Genomic DNA, 25,596 nt, shown 5'->3' on the forward strand with positions numbered 1-25,596 from the left:
GGCACAAGCCACTAGCTTTCGGAGCTAGCTAGCTAGCTACGAAAGCTAGTGGCTTGTGCTACCAAATAAACCTGTTGGACTTTAGCCTGGTGTTTGTGAGACTTCTTTACCCCAGTCCAACGCCGGCATCGCCACATCATAGGATATCAGCAGAGCTGTTAACTCTAGGCAAATGTTCGGAGCGAAATTCATTAGCAGCAAGCATGTTGAATATTCATTTAAACATAGCAGTTATTTCAATGAATTGAATGACTGTCATTCCTTGTTTAAAGTTTATTAGTGTCACAAGTAGTCTTATATTAACACTGCAATGAAGTTACTGTGAAAATCCCCGGGGGGGGGGGGGGGGGGGGGGGAGAGGAGGGAATTCTCCCGTCCCACCCACCATTGTAGCAGTAGGGGGCAGACCATGCAAAGGTCCACTGACCTTGGGTGGGATTCTCCAGTTTTGGGGTGAGCACGGCCAGAGAATCCGCCATGCAAAGGTCCACTGACCTTGGGTGGGATTCTCCAGTTTTTGGGGTGAGCATGGCCAGAGAATCCAGCCCCCCGCACTTGTCGCCACACTCCGGCGCCTGTTTGGGTACACCGAGGGAGAATTTATCATGGCCAATGCACCTAACCTGCACATCTTTCAGACAGTGGGAGGGAACTGGAGCACCCGGAGGGAACCCATGCAGACATGGGGAGAATGTGCAAACTCCGCACAGACAGTGTCCCAAGCCGGGTATTGAACCCGGATCCCTGGCGCTGCGAGGCAGCAGTGCTAACCCACTGTGCCACCGAGTGGTATTTCCAGCATCTATGTTCTCATCAAAATCTTGAGGCCATTGCTGAATTGAGAATCAACTATTGACGTGACTCGAACTCATGTTTACACAATATTCCCTCCCAGAGTTGTTAATACCTGTGCTCGGATGTCTCCAGAATGAAGTTTAATGCAGTGCTTTCCATTTCTGCATAATCCTTTCCCACCTTCATGATAGCAGTCATGAGAAACAAAGCCAGCAAATGAGAGAAATAAGCATTTGTACAACAACTGATCTCGCCTCCCAAACATTTAAAAGCACTTCACTAGCAATACATTATCCTTTCATGTGAAATCATTGCCGCGAGAGAGACTTGCATACATAGGCTTGCACCCCATTAACATAGCTGATGCACATGGTAAGACAATAATTATGTTTGACAGATCAAAGAGCATTAAAACACTTTAGAAAAGGAACAACAGGGTACGTGACAGCACATTTTATAATGGACTTCCAGAATCGAAATCCTACGGTATCATTTGACAAGTAGTTTTTTTTCCAGTTACAGCAACATGCTGGCAGTGGAAGATGTGCATCAGGGAGCAGATGTAAAATAGATCGACCTGTCAATGGGCAGTTGGATCCACGATGGCGCCTCTCACCCTGCCAACTTTTTAAAAAGCATCAAGAAGCACCTGTTGTCAAATTAAGATAAGCATCACACACTCCAGTGCGGTGGTGTAAAAATAATTTAACCTCTTCACCCCTTAACAACTGAATCTCCAAGTTTTGTTTCCCACAAATCACCTGGTCTATCTTTTACTCTTTAAACTGCATCATTTTTCCCTCATCGATACACTGGGGAGGTCAGACAAGGAGTTTAGTGGGAGATTACAACATGCATCTTGTAGTTCTACTTAGCCAGTCATTCTGCAGTGGTTCAGCAGATTTATTTGGTGCAGAGATCAGCTAATCAGGAAGCTTATCTTCCAATTCCTGTGTTTTGCCTCTGGTTTCCCCAAGGATCTATCCTCAGTCACTTCCTGTTCCACAAGCTGCCTCTCAGATACCCAAAAACATATCAGATACAAGTGTGCTAACAACACCACCACCTCTTTTGACCCCTCCGCTGCACCTGATTTGACTCACAGGTTGTCCAACAGTCAGAATCACAGAATTGTTGATAGAGGCCATTTAGCCCAGTACAAAATGAGCAGAAATTCCCTCCAACTAGAGTTAATATCTTTGCCACAAACTCTATTCCCTAGCCCCTAACTCCATCCCTTTCTATCACCACTGTCTTGAGACTGAACCGGACCCTTTGCAACCTTGGTAGAATCATAGAATCTGATAGTGCAGAAGAAGGCCATTCAGTCCATCGAGTCTGCACTGTCCACAATCACACCCAGGCCCTATCCTCATGACCCCATGCATTTACCCGAACTTGTCCCCCGTGGCACTAAAGGGCAATTTTTGATGGCCAATCCACCCAACCCACACATCTTTCGACTGCGGGAGGAAACTGGAGCACCCGGAGGAAACGCACGCAGACACGAGGAGAACGTGCAAACCCCGCACAGACAATGACCCAAGCCGGGAATCGAACCCGGGTCCCTGGCGCTGTGAGGCAGCAGTGCTAACCGCTGTGCCACCGTGCCACCCCAACATCGTCCAATACAATACGGAGATGAAATTCCAGCCCCTATGTTTGCTCAGTCTTCCATCTCCATAACAGTCTGCTGCTCCACCTTTGAAACCCTCATCAAGGCTTTTTTTAAGCTCTGGTTTTGATGATTAAATTGATCTCCTAGAAGGCTTTCAATCTTCCACACTTAAGCTCATTCAAAACTCTCGAGTCTGTATACATTTTTTATCAGGTCCAGTTTCTTCATATCTTTCTGATTGCTGATCTGTTCTGGCCCCCAGTCGAGTAATGCTTCAATTTTGAAATCCTCAGCTTTCAATTCACGACCTCATCTGTCCCTGCTTGCATAACTCCTCCAACTCTACAACTCAGAAACTTCTGCTCTCCTCCAATTGTATCCTCATGAACATCACCCTCTCCCCAAACACCCCGATTTAAATTGCTCCGCTACTGGCAGCCATGCTTCCAACTACCTAGGCCCTAAACTCGAGAGTGCCCTCCATAAACCCTGCTCTACCTCTCTGTGTTCCTTTTAGACAGTCCTTAAAATGTAGCTCTTTGACAAAGCTTTTGGCATTGTCCTAGTATCTCATTATGTATGATGTGGAGATGCCAGCGTTGGACTGGGGAGGGCACAGTAAGAAGTCTCACAACACCAGGTTAAAGTCCAACAGGTTTATTTGGAATCATGAGCTTTCAGAGCTCCTTTCATCACTCACCTCTGGTAGCACTCCAAAAGCTTGTGCTACCAAATAAACCTGTTGGACTTTAACCTGGTGGTTTAAGACTCATTATGTATCGCAGTGTCAAATCTTATTTGACAAGATTCCTGGACAGCGCCTTGGGACGTTTTCCTGTTTAAGGCACTGTATAAATGAAAATTGTTGTCTCAATCTACTAAGCAGAGAAACTGCTATTGGCCTCAATGCTACTGTGTTGTTATTGGATGAAGAAAACAAAAGATAATCAAACTCTTCCTGCTGATGACTTCCTTGGCCAGGCTTCGGATGCCTAATTAGGATAAGACTGGGTTTGGCAAAGATATCCCAGATAGTGCTTAGAGCTCAGGGAACGGGGCGGCACGGTGGCACAGTGGCTAGCACCGCTGCTTCACAGCGCCAGGGACCCGGGTTCAATTCCGGCCTCGGGTCACTGTCTTTGCGGAGTCTGCACTTTCTCCCCGTGTCTGCGTGGGTTTCCTCCGGGTGCTCCGGTTTCCTCCCACAGTCCAAAGATGTGCGGGTTAGGTTGATTAGTCATGCTAAATGTGTGGGCTTACGGGAATAGGGTCTGGGTGGGATTGTGGTCGGTGCAGACTCAATGGGCCGCATGGCCTCCTTCTGTACTGTAGGGATTCTATGATTCTAACTGTACCACTTCAAGGAGTCAATGTCTTTAGCGGATAGTGGAAGGGCGGGTGGGGAGAGAATCGACAGAGCAAATAAACTAAGAAACAGCACAAACATATTGTCTAATAGTGAGACCTATGTGTTAACTCTGGCAAATATTGCTTAAAATGTTAAGATTATAGATACCCATAAAGAACATTAAAACTAGGTGCAAAGTCATTGAATGTCAAAACAAACAGAAAATATACAAATTTAAAATGAAATCTCTGGATCAGTGTCTAACAATTTATATTTTCCAGTGGTTTTACTTGAGTTTTGTTTTTAGCCTAGCTCCTGTGAGATTCCAATAACCAGTTGACAAACCAAACAGGTCATGATGTAGACTCTAATTATATGTCTAATTTTATGGTGTGGAGATGCTGGTGTTGGACTGGGGTGGACAAGGTGAGAGGTCACACGACACCAGGTTACAGTCCAGCAGGCTTATTTGAAATCACAAGCTTTCGGAACGCTGCTCCTTCGTCAGGTGAAGTCTGTGAAGGTGAAGGCTGATCTAATTAGGACAAGAATGGATTTGGCAAAGCCTGGCCCAGGAAGTCATCAGACTCGATGGGCTGAATGGCCTCCTTCTGTACTGAAGAAACACTGCTCCTTCGTCAGGTGAAGTCTGAGAAGGCTGAAGTCACTTCACCTGATGAAGGAGCAGTGCTCCGAAAGCTTGAGATTTCAATTTTATGGTGAAGCAGCTTGCAATGTGGGTAAAATGACACATCAACAAGAGTTCATGATAGAAATCTGGCCATTTGGGTTCAATATAACCTGCTTAAACAGAAAACCATCCCCAAATTTTGTCCAGATTCATTTGCTATCCAGACTGGTTCAATGTTGGTCTTACTTGAGAATAAAGTCAACTATCTGTAATAATGACAAAAAAAATTCGCAAATACTCTTAATTGCTACTGCATAGTTTATTTGTTGTTCATGTTCCTTCCTTACAGCTGTTTCTATGAACTCAGCGCTACCCTGACACAGCTTGCATGTCAGGTAGCACTGAAGGACCAGTCCAACACTATTACCGAGGCTTAGGAAATGCATGTTCAGCGTCAAAATCAACATGACAGGCATTATTTCATTTTCCAAGATAGGCTCCCAAATTCAACCATAGATTTTACTTAAACCACTGTCTTCCACCTCCAACACTGGACTGTTATGATTCAGGTTTTTCCCAATCCTGTGTCTTCACCGCAAGATGTAATTCCTGTAAGCAAGCCCATGTCTTATGACCTGAAGTTTACCAAGCGCGTGCACTTTGGAAGCGCGTGCTACAGAAATAACAATGATATCATCACTGAGGTATTTGCGCAGAAGGTTGCAAGGAAAATGTGAACATGTCCACTTTGGCAGGGAAAAAAAGAAAATGGAGTGAAATTGCAGAACTCAGAAGAGATATAGAAGGATGAGTGTCCTGGTACATGAATCACAAAGTTAGTATGCAGATACAGCAAGTGATTAGGAAGGCAAATGGAATGCTGGTATTTATTGCAAGGGGAACAACATGTAAAAGTAGTGAAGTTGTACTGCAGCTGTACAGGAAATCAGTGAGACAACATCTGGAGTAGAGTTTTGGTCTCCTTATTTGAAGAAGAATATATATATATATATATGTTAGAAGCAGTGCAGAGAAGGTTCAATTGACTCATTCCTGGAGTGAAGGAGTTATCACAGTAAGAAGTCTCACAACACCAGGTTAAAGTCCAACAGGTTTATTTGGTAGCAAATACCATAAGCTTTCGGAGTACTGCTCCTTCATCTCCAGTGTTCACCCCAGTCCAACGCCGGCATCTCCACATCGTGAAGGAGTTATGCCATGAAGAAAGGTTGAACAGCTTTGTGGGCAAAACAGCTAAACTCATTGGAGTTTAGAAGAATGAGGGGTGATCTGATGAAAACATATTATCCTGAGGCGACTTGATAAAGTGGACACTGAGAGGGTGTTTCCTCTTGTGGGGGAAAACTAGAACGAGGGATCACAATTTAAGAAGAAGAGGTCTCCCTTTGAAGATGAAGAGACTTTTTTTTCTCTGAGGGTTGTCAGTTTGTGAAATTCTCTTCCTCAAAGTCATTGCATTTATTTAAGGCAGAGTCAGACAGATTTTTGACAGGGAGTCAAGGACTACAGAAACATGGAGTTGAGACCACAGCCAGATCTGCCATGATTTTATTGAATGGCGGGGCAGGCTCAAAAGGCCGAACGGCCTCCTCCTGTCCCTAAGTCCGATATTCCTGTGTTTCCACTGTCATGTTCTCCAAGAAACATAAAATGCTACATCAACAGTTTCATTTTAATACATTCTATCATCAATATTCACACAAGAGCCATTTCCAACCACCTCCTCTTGATGTTCAATGGTATCATCATCACTGAATCCCCTACTCTTTAACATCCTGGAGGTTATCGTTGACCAGAAACTGAACCTGACTAGCTTTATAAATACTGTGGCTACAAAAGCAGGTCAGAGGCTGGGAATTCTGTGGCGAATCATTCACCTCACGACTCCCCCCCCAAAGCCTGTCCGCCGTCTACAAGACACAAGTCAGAATTTTGGTGGATTACCCTCAACTTGCCCGAGGATTCCAACAACACTCAGGAAGCTCAACATCATCCAGGACAAATCAGCCCACTTGATCAACACCCTTCCAACACCTTAAACATTTATTCCCTCCACCACCGACACACAATGGCAGTGGTGTGCACCATCTACAAGATGCATCGCAGCAACTCACCAAGACACCTTAGGCAGCACCTTCCAAACCTGTGACCTCTACCATCTAGGACAAGGCCAGCAGACAGATGGGAATACCACCACTGCAAGTTCCCTTCGAAGCCACACACCATCCTGATTTGGCATTATATCGCCATTCCTTCACTGTTGCTGGCTCAAAACCCTGGAACTTCCTAACAGAACTGTGCGTGTAGATGGCCGACAGTGGTTCAAGAAGACCACCACTTTCTCAATGGCAATTAGGGATGGACAATAAATGCTGGCCTAGCCAGTGATGCCCGCATCCTGTGACAGAATAAATTAAAAAAATAATTTGCAAAATGTATGATTGTACAGAAAGAAAACAAATATAAAAAAGATACTGATAGAATTTTAAAAGGTTGAATCAGTTCACTGGACTACAGATATTCTTCTCAAAGTTGGTAGTCAGACAATCTTCTAGTGCATAGAACCTTCCAAATGCAATATTTATACACATATAAGCTGACACTGCAGTGTAGTACTGAGACAGTGCTAAACAGTGAACTAAAGATGAGTAACCACAACAGAGCCTTTATTAAAGCAGAATTTTAATGTTACAGGTGCTATCATTTACACATTACTTACAAGATGTCCCGATGAATCAGCCATTATGGGTAATGACTGTCTACCTCCTGACTCTGAACACATTAGTATTTGCCTCAAAGCTAAACAATTCCTAATGTCTGCTGCGTTGTTATTGCACTTTATAGATTAAATGCTTATGATCTTCCTGGGAAACCACTAAATTGATAGCCCGAGTTCAAAAGCTTCTAGAACTTGGGCCAGGCAACCCAGTTGTGGTCTTCAGGGTAGTTACAGTAAACTTCTCACTAGAAATATAGCTGAACAAGATCCATTGTATATTCACAATATATTGGCCAATCTAAAATTTCATATTAAAAAATAAGTGTGCAGTTTGAAGCAGCTGGCAATCTGCTTAATCACATCATCTGTTTCATACAACAGCTCTGATCATTACAAATGGTGCTTAACTGCACTCTACTTTAGAGAACAATCATTTTTAAGAGGTTTTTCGATTGTTTGTGGCCTGTTATAAAGTAGCACTGGTAGAATCTCAGTGACGTGCTGCCCGGGCACCCTCTTCACAGTAGAATAATTCATGAAATTGGAAAGACAACCAACGTTCAAACTATCAAACTAGAATTAAAGTTCTAGCAATTATTCTCGGGAGGCGATGGTCTAGTGGTATTACCGCTAGACTATTAATCCAGAAACTCAGCTGATGTTCATAGAAATCATAGAAACCCTACAGTACAGAAAGAGGCCATTCGGCCCATCGAGTCTGCTCCGACCACAATCCCACCCAGGCCCTACCCATTTATCCCTACATATTTACCCGCTAATCCCTCTAACCTACGCATCTCTAAGGGCAATTTTTATCATGGCCAATCAACCTAACCCGCACATCTTTGGACTGTGGGAGGAAACCGGAGCACCCAGAGGAAACCCACGCAGACACGAGGAGAATGTGCAAACTCCACACAGACAATGACCCAAGCCGGGAATCGAACCCAGGTCCCTGGAGCTGTGAAGCAGCAGTGCTAACCACTGTGCTACTGTGCCACCGTGTTCTGGAGGACCCGAGTTCAAATCCATCTACGGCAAATGTTGAATATTTTTCATTGAATTCAATGAAAAATATCTGGAATTAAGAATCTACTGATGACCATGAAACCATTGTCGATTGTCAGAAAAATCCATCTGGTTCACTAATGTCCTTTAGGGAAGGAATCTGAAATCTGCCGTCCTTACCTGGTCTGGCCTACGTGTGACTCCAGAGCCACAGCAATGTGGTTGACTCTCAAATGCCCTCGGGCAACTAGGGATGGGCAATAAATGCTGGCCAGCCAGTGACGCCCATGTCCCATGAGTGAATAAATATAAATCTTTTCCAAGTGAAAATAGTTAGCAAAAACTATTTTTTAGATTTCATGGTTTTGGACAATTCTCTTCAAGAATATTAGTAACTGAAAACTCATCTAATGAACATTACAGCATGGGATCCAATCATTCAGCCCATCAAGTTTGCATTAGTGTTTCACTTCACATTCACTGCTTTTCCTAATCCCACACTGTTGCATGTTTTCCATCTCATTTAATATTCCTCTTTCTCAAATAACGACACAATTCTCTTTCAATAAAACTGGAGAGCTCTGGTACAAAGATCTATGATGTTGGACTGGGGTAAGCACAGTAAGAAGTCTCACAACACCAGGTTACACAACACAGATATCCACTCCATCTGACGATGGAGCTGTGCTCCGAAAGCTTATGGTATTTGCTACCAAATAAACCTGTTGGACTTTAACCTGGTGTTGTGAGACTTCTTACTGTACAAAGATCTATGGCAGCCTTTTCCATATATGGCCCGTCTTTCATGTATATAAATTTTTGTAAGATCCACCTGAACTCTTCTTAAGATGACCTTTAGTAACCCTCATGCTGACAGGTGGAAAACGTTGATCACTATTTACCTCATCGTAAACCTTTGTGATTTTGTGATTTCTATCATCAGGTCAGGAATTCTGCGGCGGGTAACTCAGTTCCTGACTCCCCAAAGTCTGTCTATCATCCACGTGATACAAGTCAGAAGGGTAATGGAATGCTCCCCACTTCATAGAATCATAGAGGTTTACAGCATGGAAACAGGCCCTTCAGCCCAACTTGTCCATGCCGCCCTTTTTGCCTGGATGAGTGCAGCTCCAACAACACTCAGGAAGCTCGACACCATCTAGAATAAAACAGCAGCACTTGATTGGCACCCCATCCACAAACATCCAATCCTACCTATGGGGAGGCGATGGCTCAGAGGTATTATCACTGGACTGGGACGGCACTGCTGCCTCACAGCGTCAGGGTCCCAGGTTCGATTCCCGGCTTGGGTTACAGTCTGTGTGGAGTTTGCATGTTCTCCCCGTGTCTGCGTAGGTTTCCTCCGGGTGCTCTGGTTTCCTACCACATTCTGAAAGACGTGCTGGTTAGGTGCATTGACCCAAACAGGCGCTGGAGTGTGGCGACTAGGGGAATTTCACAGTAGCTTCATTGCAGGGTTAATGTAAGCCTACTTGTGACTAATAAATAAACTTTATCTTTAACTATTAATCCAGAAACTTAGCTAATGTTCTGGAGACCTGGGTTCGAATCCCGCCAAGGCAAATGGTGGAATTTGAATTCAATAAAAAAATCTGAAATTAAGAATCCACTGATGACCATGAAACCATTTTCGAACGTTGGAAAAACCCATCTGGTTCACTGATGTCCTTTAGGGAAGGAAATCTGCCGTCCTTACCCGGTCTGGTCTACATGTGACTCCAGAGCCACAGCAATGCGGTTGACTCTCAAATGCCCTCGGGCAACTAGGGATGGGCAATAAATGCTGGACAACCAACGATGCCCATGACCCACGAATGAATAAAAAAAACACCACCCATGCACAATGGCAGTAATGTGTACATCCACTGCAGTAACTCACCAAAGTTCCTTCGGCAGCACCTTCAAACCCACATCCGCTGCCAACTAGAAGGAGAAGGACAGCAAACAAATGGGAACACCACCATCTGGAAGTTACCCTTCAAAACATTCATAAGCCTGACTTGGAAATATATCACCATTCCTTCACTGTCGCTGGGTCAAAATCCTGGAACTCTCTCCCAAACAGCACTGTAGATGTACCAACACCACATGGACTGCAACAGTTTAAGAAGACTCCTCACCACCACCTTCTCAAGGGCATGATGTGGAGATGCTGGTGTTGGACTGGGTGAAGGAGCAGCGCTCCGAAAGCTCATGATTCCAAAATAAACCTGTTGGACTTTAACCTGGTGTTGTGAGACCTCTCAAGGGCAGTTAGAGATGCAGTGACTGCTGGTCCAGCCAGTTACACCCACATCATGTAAGCCACCACAAAATGGTCTGTCTAGATTGACAAAGATAAAACTGAACAAAAGTAAAATATCTTTTTAATTGAAATCCTATTTGAATAAAAGAAAACTGGCTTAACATTAAAAAAGAGCAAGTCAAAGCCACATCAAGTGTACTGGTGAATTGGTTAATTTAAGGTCAAAGATTATTGGCGAAATCCACAAACTTCAAAGTACTTGGAGAGCCTGGTTTAACCCTTCATTTCTCTCAACTGCAAAACAGTCACTTTTGTGGAAAATTAAAAAGAAAAAATTGCATTTATATAGTGCATTTTCCGACAACTGGATATTTCAAAGTGTTTTTACCGTCAATCAAGTAATTTTCTGAGATGCAGTCACTGTCGTAATATAGAAAATGTGACAGAGCGAGATTGCATCCAGCGAATCTCCACAAACAGCGGTGTAATGTTAACCAGATAACTGGCTTACTGTGATGCCGGTTGAGGGATCAATATTAGTCAAGACACCAGATGTAACTCTTCTGTTCTTCTTCAAAATAATGCCACGGGATATTTTACATCCACCCAAGCAGACCACTGTTTAACTCTTATCAAGTTATGGCGCCTCCGACAGTGCAATGCTCCTTCAGTAATTCATTAAAGTATAAGCCTTGATCTCTGTCCTCAAGCCCTGAAGTGAGAGGGTCATCGAGAAATCATCGCGCCACAGGAGTGCTTCTCCTGTTTTGGGGCCCTCAGGTGTCTGTGCAACAGAAATTTTGAGAGGCCAGAGAGAAAAAAAAAACAAAGATCAAATGGTTCACAATTGTATTCATTTTGTGATCTGCTACTTCTCGCTACAATTAGTTTTCAACGTTTTCATCATGACATTTCAATCCCTCAAGAACACCAAGATAGAATGAGATAACAGGTAACTAGACAACGGACAAGATTGAAGCCAATGGAAGAGTCTTGAGAATCATGTACAGAAACTGGTATTGATGCACTATGAACTACACAGAAACCACTACATTTATAAAATCAATTTAAATCTGTAACCAATCTTCTCCCATTGCCCCCTCCAAATCCCACACCTCCAACCCGTTTCCCCAAGCCTCACCCCTCCAACCTTTTCCCAAAACCCCTGTCCCCAACCCCAACCCAACCTTTTCCTCAAACCCCATCCTCCCCAACAGTTTCCCCAAGCCTCACCCCCAAACTTTCTCCGAAACCCTCCCCAAAACCCCTTTCCCCAATCTCAACCCAACTCTTTTCCCAAGTCTCATACCCCAACCTTTCCCCGAAACCCTTTTCCCTAACCTCACCCCACCCTTTCCCCAAATCCCACCCCCCCAACAGTTTCCCCAAGCCTCACCCCCAACCTTTCCTCGAAACCATCCCCAAAACCCCTTTCCCCACCTCACCCCTCCCACCCTTTCCCTGAAACCCCTTTCCCCAACCTTTCCCCAAACCCCACCCCCCAACAGTTTCCTCAAGCCTCACCCCCACTCTTTCCCGAAAACCATTTTCCCCAACCTTTCCCCGAAACCCCTTTCCCCAACCTCACCCCCCATCCTTCCCCCAAATTCCACGCCCCACCCTGTCCCCAAACCCCACGCCCACCCTTTCCCCAAACCCCACCCCTCCAATCCTTTCCCCAAAACCCCTTTCCCCAACCCCAACCCCCACCCTTTCCCCAACCTCACCCCTCCAACCCTTTCCCCCCCATACACAGCATCCACTCAGTGGTAGAATTGCAGGAATGTGACTCTGACCATTTTTCAAAAAGGAACATTCAGTTGTTGTTTTTGCTGCTGCTTTTTCTCACTTTCAGGCAGGTTCATGGTTTCCTGGCAGACCTTTCAAAAACAAGCCACAAAACTGCCCGTAGGTTGGAAGCCACAGCTGCAACAACCAAAATTGCCCTGACACGGACAGACCAGCTTAAAAAACATTGGAACTCTCAGCTTGACAAATCTGTTTTTTTTTTAAAGCCGGTCTTTCAGGTCAGCTGCTCTGGCTGCTAAGTGCTGACAAAGAGAAACTGTTTGAAACACAAAAAGCCCAGGCCCCCCACCAGACCCAGGGCCCAGTGTTTGGTACTATCTGCACCTCCATCTCCCAGACCCTGGAGTGGCATTTGAACCCCAGAACATTGTGAATCAGAGGAGAGTGTGCTACCAACTAAGCCATGACTGACACACGATTCAAATTTGAAATCTTCATGGAATTCATGGCAGAGTTTACTTACTGATGATAAAGCTCTTAAGATTGGAAAATCAAATGGTTTGACATTTACAGAACATTTTTCAAGGTAGTCAAATCATCTTACTTGGAAATGTTAATTTCTGCATTGATTTGCTAGCCTGGACAAAAGTACATGTGCAGCTCACAGCATCTATCTTGGTTTTAATTACCAATGAGCAACAGGCAAAAAATACACAGAAAACTGAGTGACACCCACGCAACTTTCTGGTAACAATCTCACCAACCTGGCAACAATTTAGCCATCGGTTGCCAGTACAATAAGAGCCAAAATTCAGTTTTCCAGAAGAATTGGAGAATAACATGCTGCCATTAGTGCCAATGTTACAGCACAAGAATATCAGATTATTTAGCTGAGACAAGTCGCCCACACAAGCTATAGTCACTTGTCAGTCTCCTTTCCCGTTCTAATTGCTGCTCATGCGAAAATGTGCATTTATTTCAAATAACAAGCCTCCAGATATATTTTTAGCCTCTACTGATCAAAGGTAGTGCAAAAGGGGACTTTCGTTTTCATGAATGCATTTTGCAAAAAAAGTTAATTAACTCGTTAGCTCAGGTCCACAGCACATTTAGGCTGTATCAAGATTTCAATTCACCAGTAGAAAATAACTTATTTGTCAATGGATGAATGGACTAAAACCAGCTTTGTTGTCCCTACCCAATTGTTTTAATGTTGAACTCTGACACCAGATCCACCAGTTACAGCTTTTGCATATTGCTTTTTGCGTTCAAACTAGTAATCAGTAAAAAAAATCAGTGGTACACGGTAGCACAGTGGTTAGCACTGCTGCCTCACAGCGCAGGGACCCGGATTCAATTCCCGGCTTGGGTCACTGACTGTGTGGAGTTTGCACATTCTCCCCGTGTCTGCGTGGGTTTCCCCCGGGTGCTCCGGTTTTCTCCCACAGTCTGAAAGATGTGCTGGTTAGGGCGCACTGACCCGAACAGGTACCCGAGTGTGGTGACTAAGGGAATTTCACAGCAACTTCATTGCAGTGTCAATGCAAGCCTTACTTGTGGCTAATAAATAAACTTCACTTTTTACTTTAAGATTACACACAAATTGGAATGTGCAGCGATAACTCTTGCACTTTCACCTCTCAACTATGAACTTGGATTATCTAAATCGATGATTCTGTTGTTGGCTGTTCGGGATTTATTTTTACAATAGAGCTTTTAGAGGATGATGGCTGAACTGTGGGAGGAATTACAGCATGATTCGGAATATTGGTCTTATGGTGATTTGTGGCTCTCCAACGCATTGAGCCTCTCTGCCCACCTCCTAGTCTTCAATGTGAGTGGAGGTACATTTCTACATTTCGCTCACCCTTCTTGTGGATTCTGACCCAGGGGTCTTGCCATGTTCTCTCCATTGCCCACGCATCTTGTAACTGCCCATCTTTTCTGATTCTACATTACTCAGGGTTTAGCAACATCTCAAAGGGGTCTATTTGCCCAAAGGAGAAGCATTCTGGTGTGTTGTTATTTTTTTAAAATTTGATTAAAACAGGATACTCACAGATGTCAGGCCAGAGGCAGTGTCTATGCAACTTTATCCTGGTTGCCAAATGTAAACATGCACATTCACAGCCTTAATTTGTGAATACAGAAAGGATTTGCTAATAAGAAAACAGCAGCCTCATGGCTGCGCCTCCCTCCTTAAGTGTCTCCTGTCTAAGAGAGGACTCCATCCCCTGGGGTGATTAAGTCTCAATTGATCTCCCAAGCCAAGTGACCCTCTCTGCTGTGCTGCCCTTGAAGGGACAGTCACCACAGATCTGCAATATTTCCGTGCGCTTTTAAGTGCACAAAAATAGGTTACGAAGCTATTCTGATATGATGCAAGTAAGTAAATCTTTTAACCTCCATAAAGTATATCAAAATCAGATTCAGGATTCTTGAACCTTCGTACTCATTTTCAGGCTTCCAGTTTTGTATTCAGAGCCTAAAATATAAACATTAAAAAATCACAAGATGCATAATATTCATTTTGGGTGGTGACCCCTCATCTGAAGTTTCCTATTGTTATTTCAGATATAGTTTCTTCAAAGTGGTGAAAAGCAAGTTTGGTGCAGCAATGATCTTATGTGCCCTCGATCTAACTTTGTAAATCTGTTATGGCATCAAAGGAAGAAGTATCAGTGCCTCACCAATCTTCAGTTTTAGTTACTGACAGGCTGTCCAACTTGCAATGGTTCAGTTCTCATCCTCAAGGTGAATTAGAATCTAAGCTCCCCAAGGGAAAGTCAGTTATTGATTCAGGTCCAGTACTTGTACACATGTAAACCTGCTACATTTACACATACAGTATTTGAACCAGACAATAAATTTGAGCCTCCCACATGCTGTTCAATGCAAAAGCGTGTGGTCTAAGCAGAACATGAAAATGTACAATACTGATACCGACATGCAACATTCTTGAAGTACATTCTTGAAGGGTGACACGGTGGCACAGTGGTTCGCACTGCTGCCTTACAGCGCCAGGGGACCCGGGTTTGATTCCTGGCTCGGGTCACTGTCTGTGCGGAGTCTGCACGTTCTCCCCGTGCCTGCGTGGGTTTCCTCCGTAAGAAGTCTCACAACACCAGGTTAAAGTCCAACAGGTTTATTGGTAGCTTGTGCTACCAAATAAACCTGTCGGACTTTAACCTGGTGTTGTGAGACTTCTTACTGTGCTTACCCCAGTCCAATGCCGGCATCTCCACATCATGGGTTTCCTCCCACAGTCCAAAAGACATGCTGGTTGGATGCATTAGCCATGCTAAATTCTCCCTCAGTGTACCCGAACAGGCGCCGGAGTGTGGCGACTAGAGGATTTTCACAGTAACTTCATTGCAGTGTTAATGCAAACCTACTTGTGACACCAATATAAATAACAATACATTTTCATTTCTCATGGTAGTGAACAGTCTTCAGTTCATGACCATGACAATTTATTTGGAGAAAACAAATAGCAATAGCATTTTGATCTAGTTTCATCTGCAATGGATTGAGGCACAAGTTACGATATAAATTATGCCATGAAATAACTTTAATCCACCAGGAAATGTGATAATCTGGTCAATTAATTTGATGCAAGAGCAAAATTAATGCAGTTGGATCCCTTGAAGGGGACAGCGGGTGTCAGAGTAGAGTTAAGAGAAATCAGGAGGGCAAAAAGGGGACGCGAGATTGATTTGGCAGATAAGACAAAGGAGAATCCAAAGAGCTTCTGCAGATATATAAAGGGCAAAAGAGTAACAAGGGAGAAAGTAGGGCCTCTTAAGGATCAACAAGGTCATCTAGGTCCGGATTCACAAGAGATGAGTGAGATCCTAAATAAATATTTCTCATCAATATTTACTGTTGAGAAAGGCATGGATGTTAGGGAACTTGGGGAAATAAATAGTGATGTCTTGAGGAGTGAACATATTACAGAGAAGGAAGTGCTGGAAGTCTTAAAGCGCATCAAGGTAAATAAACTCCCGGACCTGAAGTGTATCCCAGGACATTGTGGGAGGCTAGGGGGGAAATTGCGGGTCCCTAGCAGAGATATTTGAATCATCGCCAGCCACAGGTGAGGTGCCTGAAGATTGGAGGGTGGCAAATGTTGTGCCTTTGGTGCCCGACCACCGATGCCAGGCTAACCGGTCTATAATTTCAGGTTTTCTCTTTCCCTCCTTTTTTTAAAAAGTGGGGTCACATTAGCTACCCTCCAATCGACTGGAACTCTTCCAGAGTCCATAGAATGCTGGAAAACGATGACCAATGATCTTAGAGGTCTATAAAATAATGAGGGGCATAGATCAGGTAGATAGTCAGCATCTTTTCCCAAAGGTAGGGGAGTCTAAAACTAAAGGACACAGATTTAAGGCGAGAGGCGAGAGATACAAAAGTGTCCAGAGGGTGATTTTTTTCACACAGAGGGTGGTGAGTGTCTGGAACGAGCTGCCAGAGGTAGCAGTAGAGGTGGGTACAATTTTGTCTTTTAAAAATCATTTAGACAGTTACATGGGTAAGATGGGTATAGAGGGATATGGACCAAATGTGAGCAATTGGGACTAGCTTAGTGGTAAAAACAAAAGGGCAGCATGGACAAGTTGGGCCAATGTTTCCATGTTGTAAACCTCTATGACTACGCCACAAATCTGAAATAAAAGCAGAAAGTGTTTCAAGTACTTCCCCGGACTAGCGGCATCAGATGAAAAGGTCATTGACCCGACACATTAACTCTTGTTTCTCTCTCCACAGATGCTGCCAGACCTGCTGAGTATTCCCAGCGTTTTCTGTTTTTTTAAATTTCATTTACTTTCACGGCTTAATTTATCAAATAAAACAGAGGACGATGGCATGCTGATCTTTTGGAATTCTACATAGTCCAAACTATTAAGCACAGCTTTAATTTTTTGCCTATTAAAGAAAGGCCTGGAGGCAGCACAGTGGCTAGAACCGCTGCCTCACAGCGCCAGGGTCCCAGGTTCGATCCCCGGCTTGGGTCACTGTCTGTGCGGAGTCTGCACGTTCTCCCAGTGTCTGCGTGGATTTCCTCTGGGTGCTTCGGTTTCCTCCCACAGTCTGAAAGACGTGCTGGTTAGGGTGCATTGACCCAAACAGGCCCCGGAGTGTGGCGACTAGGGGAATTTCACGGTAACTTCATTGCAGCGTTAATGTAAGCCTTACTTGTGACACTAATAAATAAACTTTAAAAACTTTAGAAATGTACGAACCTAGAAATAAACTGGGGTTGGTTATGAAGCAACTCTGACCAGCTAGCACTTTTCTTTGGGTAAAAGGGCAGGCAGAAAAGGACAAAGTTAAAGTAGCACTGCACTGGGGCCAGGTTGGTTTGGGCACTGTTGAAGCTCACTAATGGTGCCTGTAGATGTACAGCCATCACTGAGGACTGGAACACTTCTCACTTAAGCTCCAGAAAAACCTGCAAGTCAATGTCTCAAGGAATGGGTCTGTCCCAGCCAAACAAGCAGCAGGAAGCTTACGTCCTCCATGCTGCCAGGCTGAGCAGTTATATCTCACTAATCTCCAACATATGCCTGTGCATACTTGGAACTGTTGCCAGCCTGTACCTAAGCACCCTGGACTTACTAAATAGATTTCCAATGGGGAGGGAGTGTGCACTCCATATGTGAACGAGTCAAGAATGCTTTGGTGGAAAGCTTTTCAAGGTAATTTTCTGACTATTCCAATTTAATGTACTAAAGCTCTTGATAATTATTTCCTGACAAATATTTCTTATGGGAAGAAACAATTCTCAACCTTTGCAATGAAGTGATTCAGTGGGGGCAGTAATCTAAGCATCACCGGATATTTTTACAAATATATATTACACAAATCATGTCTCCTTCCCAATGTGGAAAATTAATATTTTGATATTAAATTAATATTAACACACAGCTATTGGAATTTTAGAACACGATCTATTGTTTAAGGAGCACGAAGTCTATTTTCTTACCAACATCACAGATCCTGACACTATGCAATTTATACGACAAATTGTTCAAAGTTCAGTTAAATTTAGGCCACTTTTGAAATGTGAAGCATAGCCACGAACTGCAATTTTTAAGCTCTGCCTCTTCCACATATTAAGCCACTTACCACACTCCAATGTTATCCCGATTTCCAATATCGTCACAGACCACAGCTTATTCGTGACCATTGTTCAGGGGCTTTTAATGTTACACGTCGGAATATTATGGAACTCAACTTAAATGTGATGTTTTCTTATAATTTGGTACAGCTTTCAATGTGTTTTGCTACGATAGTGTTTGCAAGGTTTCTGGATTGACTGAATGTTGGGTCGGAGATAAATGGAGTCGTCATATGGAAAAAATGCACTGTAAAAAGAACAACTGATGCCATAGCAACACAGCTAAAATATTGGGATCATATGCCAGAGACTAAAGCAACCACAAGCAAGAGCTTGAAGGCACATCTTTTCAGCTGTAAATCACTTCAGCCACTGGCCAGCTGTTACCTGCCATATTCATAACCAATCTCAGATAACAATAATGCAGATCTTTCCTTTCTTATATGTGGTTTAACTGATGTAAAAAATAATTACCCATTCCATTACACATCCTGGTTGACAGAACAGACAAATCTCACGACTATGTAGGGGTTACCCTACAGAACCAAATTGCAGCTGGTTGTTTTAATGCAGACTTTGCCGTCACTTTAACTTTACAGACCCAAGTATTTGTACATTCCTGTGGGCTTAGGATTTCTTGGGCAGTCGAACACAAACCCATCACACCGGCACTTTCATCTCTCCTTGCCCCACGTTTTGAAAGCAAGCCTGATCTTGTTCTTGCCCGACGGTCGCAAGTGTACAATCCGACAGGGATCACTGTTCACTCGATAGCAAATAGAAGCAGGGACCCTGGTTGATTTTTTTTTACTCCCTGTGTAGACCCACCTGTCGCTTCAAATTAAGATCAGCTAAGTCAACACACATTGCAAATCAATCCAGACACCCTTCTGGTTCTGTATGACTTAGTGTCACATCACACGATGCATTTGCTTAAAAAAAAACCTTCAGTAGCACTCAGTCCCTGGTTCAAAATAAGTTGTTTAACTTCAAAAATCAATACCACATATCCAACTATATATATTCCTGGCCAGGACGCAGACAAAGAGCATTTTGTTTTGAATGGTTAAACGTTGTGATTTTCTACTTTGATCGTAACAATCAGCAGTTAACATACACACTCGAGCTTCTTCAACAAATCTGATTGTGAAGGTAAACACCAAAATCATCCACAATAATTGTGTTTTCCCACCTTTATATATAGCCTCATGGCCTCCTCAGTTTCTGAATTGCCTGCTTTTGTCAAATACAAGAACTGCTTCTCGCCTGCAAATGTATTCAACAGGGATGAGACAGAGCAACATTTAGTCAACGAAGATGTGGAGTTGCCGGCGTTGGACTGGGGTGGGCACAGTAAGTAGTCTCACAACACCATGTTAAAAGTCCAACAGGTTTATTTGGTAGCACGAGCTTTCGGAGCGCTGCTCCTTCATCAGGTGAGTGCCAGTGACAATAATAAATCGAAACAAATCAAATCAAATCTTCCGTCGGGAAAAAGATACAAAAGTCTGAGATCACGTATCAACCGACTCAAGAACAGCTTCTTACCTGCTGCCATCAAACTTTGAATGGACCTACCTTATATTAAGTTGATATTTCTATGACTGTTACACTATATATACTGCACCCTCTCCTTTCTCTCTCCTCTATATACTCTATGAATGGTATGTTTTGTCTGTATAGAGCACAAGAAACAATACTTTTTACTGTATACCAATATATGTGACAATAATAAATCAGATTAAACCAATTTCATTTGACATTTTAATTACCAGTGTCAAAAAGATAAATTCAAATTTGTCCAGAACAAAATCCAACTGACTTCCATGGTCAACAGCACAATGTTTTCTAATCAGCCCTGCTGTAAAGTCTATTTATCGTCACTATCTTTTCATCAGCAATATTTTTATGTGCTATCACATACTGTGTCTGATTTATGCCACAAAATAAAATGAATCTAGCACTGCAGAAGTTGTTCTATTCTTTACATACATAACCATTTCAAAAATGGATCTTATAAACATTACTGCATTAATTTAAAACAAAATTCTACCTACACAATTTCAGCTTCAATTTTAATCTTCCCTTCTAAATCAAAATACAAACTTTCCTTTTATTTCCACTCACCTAACGTTTCACCCCATTATTTTCATGTGACTGACACATGGCTTCCCAAATGCTCAGTTGGTAAAAGATTTTTTTTTAATTCATTCATGGGACATAAGACTATAAAATATAGGAGCAGAATTAGGCCACTCGGCCCATCAAGTCTGCTCCGCCATTAAATCATGGCTGATATTTTTCTTATCCCCATTCTCCTGCCTTTTCCCCATAACCCCTGATCCCCTTATTAATCAAGAACCTATCTATCTCTGTCTTAAAGACACTCAATGACCTGGCCTCCACAGCCTTCTGCGGCAAAGAGTTCCACAGATTCACCACTCTGGGATGAAGAAATTCCTCCTCATCTTTGTTTTAAAGGATCGTCCCTTTAGCCTGAGGTTGTGCCCTCTGGTTCTAGTTTTTCCTACTAGTGGAAACATCCTCTCCACGTCCGCTCTATCCAGGCCTCGCAATATCCTGTAAGCTTCAATGAGATCCCCCCTCATCCTTCTAAACTCCAACGAGTACAGACCCAGAATCCTCAACCGTTCCTCATACGACAAGCTCTTCATTCCAGGGATCATTCTTGTGAACCTCCACTGGACCCTTTCCAAGGCCATGGGCCTCGCTGGCTGGCCAACATTTATTGCCCATCCCTGGTTGCCCTTACACTCAGTGGCTTGCTAGGCCATTTCAGAGGGCAGTTGAGAGTCAACCACATTGCTGTGGCTCTGAAGTCTGCCAGGTAAGGAGGGAAGATTTCCTTCCCTAAAGGACATGAGTGAACCAGATGGGTTTTTTCCCAACAATCAACAATAGTTTCATGGTCATCAGTAGATTCTTAATTCCATATTTCCTTTATTGAATTCAAATTCCACCATCTCCCGTGGCAGGATTCGAACCCGGGTCCCCAGAACATGAGCTGAGTTTCTGGATTGATAATCTAGCGATAATACCACTAGGCCATCGGCCCCCCCAGAAATACGTCGTTGGGCTACCCTGACCGGAACGTCCTGAGCCTATTTTGCGGCCTATGCTGAATTAGTTGCTGTGATTCTGGCTAACATGATTAGGAGGTCAATAATTCCAGCCAGGGAAGGGAACAGAGAGTAGGACATTGCTGAAAGTGTCAATTTGGATATCCATGCGGAGGGAAATTGGGCACTAATGTGATCCAGTAGGCAATTAAAGGGCTTGGCAAAAATCACTGTCTGGGCACAAAGTGAAGGAATGTACTTAGGGAGCACTAATGTGCAAAGATCAGTGTCGTGAGGGGAAAAAAATTAGACAGGAAAAAATGGACTGCCGCCCAACATGCATTCACACTGATAATTCAATAACTTCAGAGCAGGTCCTTTAATACTGATGCATTAGCTGGAAAGTATTACAGTCCAAAGTCTCCAGTGCTAAATGAGCTGATGCTTTGTATCTGCTGAGCTGGTAATAAAATGTAGAATTTTGCAACATAAACGGGTCATTCAACATATTGTTCCTGCTCTCTAAAAGATCGGCTCTCAATTCTTGTAAGTTTCAAATATTTATCCACTCACTTTCAAAAGCTATGTAAATTCTGCTTCTAGCACTGAAGCTATGTTATCCTAATAACCAAATGTGTAAATAAGGTTCTCTAAACATTCATAGAATCCCTACAGTGCAGAAGGAGGCCATTCAGCTGATCAACATTTCCCCCCAGACCCTATCCCTGTAACCCCACCTATTTCCCCTGCTAGTCCCCCTGACCCTAAGGGGAAATTTATCATGGCTAATCCACCTAGTCCGCACATCTGTAGGAGGAAACCGGAGCACCCGGAGGAAACCCACCCAGACACGGGGAGAACGTGCGGACTCCGCACAGACAGTGACCCGAGGCTGAAATTGAACCCGGGGTCCCTGGTGCTGAGAGGCAGCAGCGCTAACCCACTGTGCTACCTACCCCTTTAGGATAAATATAAATGTGTACCTTCTGGTTGTTGAATCAGCAACCAGTGGAAATAGTTCTTGCCCGACGAACATAAGAACATAAGAAATAGGAGCAGGAGTAGGCCATCTAGCCCCTCGAGCCTGCCCCGCCATTCAATAAGATCATGGCTGATCTGATGTGGATCAGTACCACTTACACCCGCCTGATCCCCATAACCCTTAATTCCCTTACCGATCAGGAATCCATCCATCCGCGCTTTAAACATATTCAGCGAGGTAGCCTCCACCACCTCAGTGGGCAGAGAATTCCAGAGATTCACCACCCTCTGGGAGAAGAAGTTCCTCCTCAACTCTGTCTTAAACCGACCCCCCTTTATTTTGAGGCTGTGTCCTCTAGTTTTAACTTCCTTACTAAGTGGAAAGAATCTCTCCGCCTCCACCCTATCCAGCCCCCGCATTATCTTATAAGTCTCCATAAGATCCCCCCTCATCCTTCTAAACTCCAACGAGTACAAACCCAATCTCCTCAGCCTCTCCTCATAATCCAAACCCCTCATCTCCGGTATCAACCTGGTGAACCTTCTCTGCACTCCCTCCAATGCCAATATATCCTTCCTCATATAAGGGGACCAATACTGCACACAGTATTCCAGCTGCGGCCTCACCAATGCCCTGTACAGGTGCATCAAGACATCCCTGCTTTTATATTCTATCCCCTTCGCAATATAGGCCAACATCCCATTTGCCTTCTTGCACTTCATCTTACACCATACATTGAGACCATCTTTTAATCCACCTTAACTGCTCAGTTCTCCTAAAATTTCTTCAGTTTAATCATTGCTAAACCCTCTCCAGAACATCATTTTAGTCAATTCATTCTCCCTAGGAGCCTTGCAGAGTAGGGCCCCATAAAGGGACAGAAAATTATTAGTGCGGCGTAACCAGTAATGTGGGTCTGTTTCACATTAAAAGTATAAAAGCAAGGAGATAATCTCCCAATTACAAAACCTAACATTCCATTTTTTTTCAACAACGGCTTTTTCAACATGCTTCAACTTATTTTTAAAACACCACCGGCAGAATGGTGTGATTGAACCTGCTTTGACAGTCCCCCTTCTCAACTGGGGATGAAATAGTATAGGATCGTGAAAATATCTGCAGTGTGGAATAAGCATGCTTGCTGCAACTAAAACCTATCCTGCCTTTTGTTATTCCGCAGCGGTAAAACAATGAAGGTCACATTCCAAGCTTGGGGTTATTTAAGTGTCAGATACATCAGTGTTTGTACAGACCGAGGAGGCATTTCTTTACAGCTTTAATTCGAACCAGGCTGAGGAATTGCATTCTTCATAACGATTAAGGTAATTTGCGAAGCACAAACCGATGCATCCGAGAGGATGTTATTAGTGCTCGCAAAGAGACCGTCACAATCCTTCATTCTGCAAAATCCAACTATTTGTGTCAGAATGTGAAAAATTCACACTGCATATGCGTGGATTTTTAAATGCAAACAACATTTGCACGTATGACACTGTGCCTCGGCACGTTTGCGATGCAGTTTCTGATATGTTATATGGCAATACTGTGACGTGCACAGTACAATGCAGATCAACAAACTACTTAACCCTACTATGAATAAACAGGTTTTATAGTTTTAAAGGGAAACATTTCAAATCAAGAACTATCTCAGGAAGAATTGGAGACTGCGTGTCTCCCCATTTTCCATCATCTGCGGGGCAGGAGGAGAGCAGAGGCGTGCAAAGTGCTTCTCACCGTCACAGCTCTACCTTCAAAACGCTGCTATTCCAAATCGCATTTACTCACATGAACATCTTTCCACAGCTTCTAAAGTTTCCTCAAATTCTGCTATGCCTCAAGTCACTTCCTCTGACTTCTCAATTTCTGTTATAAATTACTTTTAAGCTATTTTAACTGGCACTCCAATCAATTACTGTACTATATTACACAGTGAGACTTCAGAAAAGTAAAATGCATAGCAATAACAAGGGAATGTGTCTGTCATTAATCAGGAAAACATCTAATAATTATTCACCACTAGCTTATGAAGATATCCAAATAAAGTTATAAGCAGAATTTGTACAGTTATATATTTTAAATATTTTATATATATTTTATATATATTTCAGGTTCAGCAGATTTTCCCAATTCCAAACTTTCCAAATCTCCTACACTGCTCATTGAGGCCACCAGCTACCAAACATGCACGCTACAGCTATGGTGGTCTCTCTCATTCTGCCACCTACAGTGAAGATATGCAGCCCTTCAGACATCTCTGCTTCCCAATACTTCTTGACAGCAACAATGACTGTCTTGTTAACTGGTATATCTGGCAGCTGAAGAATTGCTCAGCTGAGGCCTCCAGGCACTACAGCTGGTGCTGCGTTTGTTCACCATGTGGCCCCCAGTGTCCATTTTGCAAGTTTGCATAGACTTTTATGCCAAGCACACACTGGGACCAAACACAGTTCTTCCTTTGTACTGATGCCAGGGCTCCTTACCCCATCCCAGAATCAGCTCTCCAAATAGATGGTCTTTAAGTGCAACAGTGATGCTGAAACGCATGTTAGAGCCTCCTATCTAAAGTAAACATAGACTTCAGCATGTCATTGACCATATATGCCAATCCTAGCTAGACGTTACTGGCACAGACAGTGCTGCTTTCTGTTTTAATCTGGCAACAGACCCAGATGGCTTTAAAGTGGGGATAGTTTTGTAAAAACTGTCCTGCAGAAAAAACTGTGTGGTTTCCACAATAGGTCAGGATTGGCAAGAAGAGTTGGAAGAACAGCTTCCAGGTGCTTTGAAGAACAGCTTCCGGGTGCTTTGCTGTAGATGCAGGATAAAGATATGAAAGACCATAAGAAATAGGAGCAAGAATGTGCTACGTACCCTCACAGGGCTGCTCACTCAATAAAGTCATGACTGGTCTGCATCAATGACTTTCCCACTCTATCCCCAGATCTCTTCATTCCCTTGCTTCATGCTTAAGAGGTGCATTCCATTTCTTTTTGCTTTCAAGTCTGATCCTTTACTGAATAGGCTAAGTAACCTATTAACAAACAGTTGCATTGAGTGCATTTCAAAAAAAAGTCAGATATAACGCCTCTACTTTTTCAGAAGACTAAGGAAATTTGGCATGTCAACTACGACGCTCACCAACTTTTACAGATGCACCATAGAAAGCATTCTTTCTGGTTGTATCACAGCTTGGTATGGTTCCTGCTCTGTCCAAGACTGCAAGACACTACAAAAGGTTGTGAATGTAGCCCAATC

General features: G+C 43.3%; 1 protein-coding gene across 5 annotated transcripts in view; it reads right to left on the reverse strand.

The window, feature by feature from the left end:
- The window catches only part of peak1 (pseudopodium-enriched atypical kinase 1), a 239,668-nt gene that overhangs the window by 93,089 nt on the left and 120,983 nt on the right, over positions 1-25,596 (reverse strand). The window contains exon 1 of one of the 5 annotated variants that reach the window (XM_078199943.1): positions 18,288-18,327. The exons of the other annotated variants lie outside the window; for them this stretch is intronic. The gene's annotated coding sequence lies outside the window, so the exon portion shown is untranslated. Of the gene's footprint in view, positions 1-18,287; positions 18,328-25,596 lie in introns of those variants that run through there. 5 annotated transcript variants of the gene reach the window in all.

The sequence above is a fragment of the Mustelus asterias genome, chromosome 29 (genome assembly GCF_964213995.1).
Source record: "Mustelus asterias chromosome 29, sMusAst1.hap1.1, whole genome shotgun sequence".
Classification (NCBI taxonomy): domain Eukaryota; kingdom Metazoa; phylum Chordata; class Chondrichthyes; order Carcharhiniformes; family Triakidae; genus Mustelus; species Mustelus asterias.